At 38.6% G+C, this 6,052-nt stretch overlaps 1 pseudogene; it reads right to left on the bottom strand.

The window, feature by feature from the left end:
- LOC147615514 (uncharacterized) overlaps positions 1-5,852 on the bottom strand; it is a 10,592-nt pseudogene extending 4,740 nt beyond the window's left edge.
- Between the last annotated feature and the right edge of the window lie 200 nt (positions 5,853-6,052).

Raw genomic sequence — 6,052 nt, forward strand, 5'->3', positions numbered from 1 at the left:
AGAGAGTTAGGTGGAGATTTGAGAAGCTTCTGTTTCCTGCCAAAATAATTGATCGTAAAATGAGAGATATTCTTTTGATACCCCCTGTTAGGAAGCAGAGCGATGAAATAAAGATCACAGAGGTGACACATGAAGTTAATACAAGAGCCAAGGTTGAACAGGAGGCCAGGTTACAGTAGGAAGCACTAATGCAGAAGAATGCAAAGGCCATGGAGAAGCCTACCGAGGATGATCTTTCAAGGGACAAGTTGTACAAAAAGGATACTGCAGAATTAGATGCTGTTAATTTACAGGAATTGTTAAAATTTTAGAATGGTATATATGTCTTCGTGGCCGTGGACGATGGGGAGAGACAACTTAGTCTGGACTTGGGGACCTAAATATACTGAAGCACAAGAGAGATCAGATATCTGACTCTATTGTGTATGTTTGTCTAAAGTAAGTTCTTCTTCATCTGAGTCTACTATATATGTTTTCTTCTAGTTTGACAATTTCTAGTGTTAAGGTTTTTTTTTATAAATTTGGCAGTTTGGTAAAGTGTAAGATCCCTATAGAGTCCCAGACAAAAGTTTTTATTCTTAGTTCTCAATTGGCTCCTCTACTAAGGGTCAAAAGTACCTCACCGGATATAACATAAGAAGATGGTTTACTTACTACAACTTCAGGGAAGTCAACACGATTATTTTTCCATATGAATCAAGGTAAATATACATATTTTTGATTTTATTTAAAATTTTGATTGATTAAATATCTTGTTTTTAACTCTGGTTTTTAATGTTTCAGCAATCATTGGAGCCTTGTCTGTTTGGAGCTAGACAAGAAGATTGTATGGACTATGAATTCCATACTAGGCACATTCCTTGAATTGAGATTGTGAGTCTTGCTCATTTATATTACTCTAAATTACCAAGTCCTTCTGTAATTTTTGGTGTCTTATTAAATTTGTATGCCTTGACAGTTGTATTAAGAGAACGTTTGCAGCCATTGGCCCTATTTACCTTGTTGAAGGAATTTTTGACTCTGCAATCAAGGAAATATCTATGCCATATCAAACAGATGGCTATTCGTGTGGATGGAGAACTATTATACATGTAGAGTACCTACTAGACAGCCTGTTTCAACTAAACCCTACATGGACCAAGGTAATAAAACTTGTTGATCATTTCTAGGTCCTCAGCAATCATAAATTTATCCTTTACTAAACTTGATGATTTTTTTCCCTTTCACTATAGTCAACTATTGAAAGATACGACAACCTCTTTGTGGAGCGCTATAGAGTGACGATGATACGGATGATCTTAAGATGTGCCAAGGAGAAGACCCCACACAGAACGCACCTACTTTCCCAAATGAGGTTGAGGTTTATTAAGATATAGGCCTTGGAGCCTTAGTGAACAAGGGTGTAGAAGGTGTGTGGGTGTGAATGGCCCTAAGGGAGCCACCTAACCCTAGGCCACTAGCAAGCCTATTTAAAGGCACATGCCAAAGGCATTTATATGAAGCAAGAAGCATGAAGCCTAGTTGTATTTGAGCAACTTAATAAGCACGATATTTTCTTGTATTTTGTGAGTCTCTCTCCTCCACATAGTTGATCTAGCATGAGCACCACGAAATTCTATCATGGTATCTAGAGCTTTGGTTGATTAGGTCTTTTGTGGTGTAGAATAGGTCAAATTTATCACTTTTTCTTGTGTGGAGCTGAACCTCCTACCAGTGGAGGAGCTCTAGCAGCTCGTGGAGTCAAAATCTTGGGGAGCTCTCAACTAAGAAAGTGAAGAGGACATTTGGGCGGACATTTTCGTACAGCTCATCAGCCGAATCGCCCTCTCTCCGTCGTGGCATTGCCGCCTGTGCAGGCTGGTGCAGTTCCTGGCTACCGTCAATGTCGTACATGAATTCGATGTCTGCAGCGCATAATAGGCTGTGTGGGCTTAGGGCTTTTGAAGCCCAAGGTCTCAAGATGCTACAGCTTGATTTTTAGCCCTAATGGCTGCTCCAATCGTTCAGTATAGTGGAAAAACCAGGGCTGCCCTCTTGAAAGCCATTGAAGCTTCCATTAAAGCTTCAAAATCAAAGGTTTTCCTTCACTAATCTCCTCTTATTAGCTTCAAATCTCTTAAGTGCTTCTTGAAGTGTTTTGCTCCAGATTCTTTGATGTTGTGGGCTACACCATGAGGTATTCATGAGCCTCATTCTCATCAAGATTCATCAAGATTCATCAACAACTTCAAGTGCACAAAGCGACGAAGAGATAGAGGTTGTTAATGAGGTCCAGTAGCTTGAATGGGAGGCAGAAGAAGCGAAGACCCTAGACCTGGTAGGACTCAGGAGTCAAGGTTTGAAGATGCCAGATGATCTACATGAGTTCAATGTAGACGACAGCCAGGTGATCCTGCCTGTACTCTCGGATTTCAATATTGGTGGGAAGGTGTATCTCCTTTTGAGTGACATACAGAATACATTTAGGATACATGAAGACTACGCTCTATCTGCCATAGCCAATTTTTATGATGGAGAGGAGGGATTTGTTTCAGAGGACTCTAGTGATGATGAGGCCCTCGAGTTGAATTTTGATGGCAAAGACTGTCTAAGGAAGTGTTTCAATAAGGCAAGGCAGTCTAGGGAGGATGGATTAGTCCCGGACGATCAGTCTTTCAAAAAAAGTTTTAGGAGGATCACGGTTTTGATAAGCTCGAGGACTCTACACAAGACTGGGTGGATAAGAGGACGCCTGCAAAAGAGAGCTCAATAGATCTCTAGATCAACAATGCGTTTAGCATATGAAAGCACTTAGGTACTGGAATCTCTCTCTCTCTCTCTCTCTCTCTCTCTCTCTCTCATATTTTTGTGGTATTCAAATTTCTTGCAGGCCTTTATGGAAGAGCCAGATCAATTTCTATAGAGGCACAATTGGAGCTACCGTGGTAGAGATGCTGAAGAGATTATCAACTGTAAAGATTTTGATCTACCATAATTCTATGCACCAACAGGGTGTCTTAGCAAATTTCTTATTCAAGACACTCTCTCGCTTTCTTGGCGGTACAATAATACCCAAAACATACGATAAGATAATTCTTGTAGAGAAAGTAAGTGCAGTAGATATTTTTGGATACTACCCTGGCTTAAGAGCTTGTGCTTGGATAGCACTTGAGCTTCAGATCTTTTCTGTTTTCTCTTTTCTATATCTCTAAGTGTTTGAAGCATCTTAGACGACTTTAAGGTTTCTTTCCTGTATAATTGTTGGAGTATTCTGTGGTAGAACCATTGGAATACTTCACGTATGATGTTTTCTTTTCTCCTTCCTCCACCATGTTGTGTATGCTTGAAATATGCATTTCGTGCCATATAGTGTGACTTTTCCATCCCTTGAGCATTCCAAATACTAGGGTTTCCATATTTTTGAATAAAAAATGGCATATGGTTGTAGAGAATATGCTGCATATCAACAAAGAGAGAAGCAGTTGTGCATATCAACTAAAAGAACATAATCATGAACCTTACCATGTAGTGTGTTATGTTGGAATTTGTCCAAGCTATCTTCATGACTCTTTTGAAAGTTTGCAGGTTGTCTTGAAAGCTCTTCTTATCTTGTTGTGTCCAGTTAACTTTGTCACACATTCTGAAAAGAACATCAATTTATTGCCAAGCCTCTACCTTGGCATGCCTTGATTCACTCTCTTGATCTTTCACTGCATTATGGAGATTTTTCCATTGTTCGTACTTGATTCTACTAATGTAGTTACATTTATATACTTTTCCTATCTTGGTGCTTTTGTGTTTCTGGCTGTGGAGGGGTTTTGATAGAAATCTTCTTGCTTTAACACCTCCAATTGATGGTTTCATTGGTACATCCTTCTCATTGGTTGACTTCTTAGTGTCTTTCAGAATACGAATGTTCCCTCCATGTAGTCCAATCTCAAACAACACCTTTTCGAATGAGCAAAGGGCTTCTTTTCTCTCTAGCACCTTCTTTATCTTCCAAGCAAAGCCAATGTAGAGAAACACCAATTTCTCAATGATACGGCACAACGCATGAAGGGTACAAATATGTACATTGATGAGAGGAATCTCAAATACAGGGCAAAAGTTCTCATCAATCAAATTTCAGTTTGGTGGTCTTCTCCACCACTTAGAGTCTAGCCCTTTTGCGGAATCCATGCAATAAAGACAGGGTGACCTTGCGTTAGCTCCCTTGCTGCAATTGAAAAAGCACTTAAGAGTCTTGAGGTCACCTACAAGATGCCATTGAACTTGGAAGTCTCCCTTGTTATCGACGGCTAATGATTATGTTTCCCTTCATCTGTTCGCTGATCAATTTAGGCTCTGGGTGTATGATGAAACACCCAAAACAATGTTTCATGATCTTTTTTCTTGACTTGTACAGATAAATAGATGATGTCAACTTTCTTCCTAAACAAGAGAAAAACAAGTCTGTAGATAAATGCAATATGATTTACCTCAAATGATCCTAACCACCATATATTTGTTTTATATTGCACGCTGAAATATTACGGATTATCATCCTTCATGCATTTATTGAGTGCTCTATTCATTAATGTTATTGTCACTCTTTCTATCTTTTTCTCTTTGATAATCTCACATTCATCAAGCTTGATGACAAATTGAAGCACACCCCCTGTCTCCTCCGTAAGTGATGTCATATTACTCTTACCATTCTCTTTTGCAAAAGCTCCATATCTAGGAATATATTGTTGAATTGACTGTATTGAATGCTGCCACTTTCTCCATTGAACTCCTCTTCAATGTGGTAGGGTTTACCGATGTATTGCAATACCTCTGTCCCGAAATCTCCAGACATCTGTAGGAGTTGTAAGTAGTTTCCCTTTGATTCCCTTAGTATCAAGAACTGAAGATAGTGACTTATGAATAGCATTGTAACCTCTTCGACTGACTCCATTACTGTCCATAGCTTCCTGTATTTCTGTTGTGAAGACTGCATTACTACTAACAAATTGTTCTATTATATCTCTTTTAGCCACCTTGAACTTCTTTTCTTGCAACATTTCCTTTGCCATTCTTGATGTAAGCAAAGGTTTAAATTACTTTGTTGGATGGATATTCGGATTAATATTTTCCTTGTCAGGACGCAGTACAATCCTGTAGTTACAACAATGATAATCTCTGACATTAAGAACATAGTCAATGATAATTTCTAACACAGCCATACCTTATTGCTTGGATTCTTTTCTTTAAGCCACCTAATGATAAGTTCTAACATCAAGAACACAAAATAAACAAAGCTTTAAATACATCTCTTACCTTATTGCTTGGATTCTTTTCTTTAGCCCACCTGAGCCAAGCTTCAGGTTCTCAAAGTTCTTGAGCTTTCTCTTCCTTTGTCGTAGTCCAATGCTTGTTTCCTTTTGACTGAACTGTTTCCGTAGTCTTGCAAGTTCAATATCATTTTCCTCCATTCTCAATTTTAGTGCCTTGCATTCTTCTATTGAACGAAGAAGTTGAGCTGCTTGGTATTGAGAGCATTGCCTTTCACTATTTGCATAGGCAGCAATGGATTGACAATATCCTAGCAATCCATTGACTCCATCTCCTGTAAAACGTAATAGAGTTGTGGGATTACAGAAGGGAGGATGGGAAGCGATTGTAGGGTTGATAGGATAGATTGATCCATCACACTAAATATCTATGTGCTGCAAACCAGACTCTCTCATGTTTGCCTTATCATCTGATGAGAGCGTTGCAGATTGTTTTCTGGGCTTTTGAATGGGCTCATACTCACTATCAAGATCAATGTGGAGATGATATTTTCTCTTATTATCTACTTCATTAAGCTCGTTTTTAGTAGAATGGTTGCTTACACTGTTACTCTCCATGGACTATGTGTAAGGGTGAAGAGAGGGTGATAATATCTTGCTTATACTATCAAGGGGTTTATTAGAATTTCAATTCTAAGCACAAAATGCTAAAGAGCCTTATCTTGGTGTACAAGATTAAAAAATAACTACTTTATGAGACAAGCTGACAAGAATTATATTAAAATAAGGTTATATTAGGAGTCGAATTTATGACAAGC

The sequence above is a fragment of the Cibotium barometz genome, chromosome 40, assembly GCF_041138505.1.
Source record: "Cibotium barometz isolate CiBa-2024 chromosome 40, ASM4113850v1, whole genome shotgun sequence".
NCBI classification, from domain to species: Eukaryota; Viridiplantae; Streptophyta; class Polypodiopsida; order Cyatheales; family Cibotiaceae; genus Cibotium; species Cibotium barometz.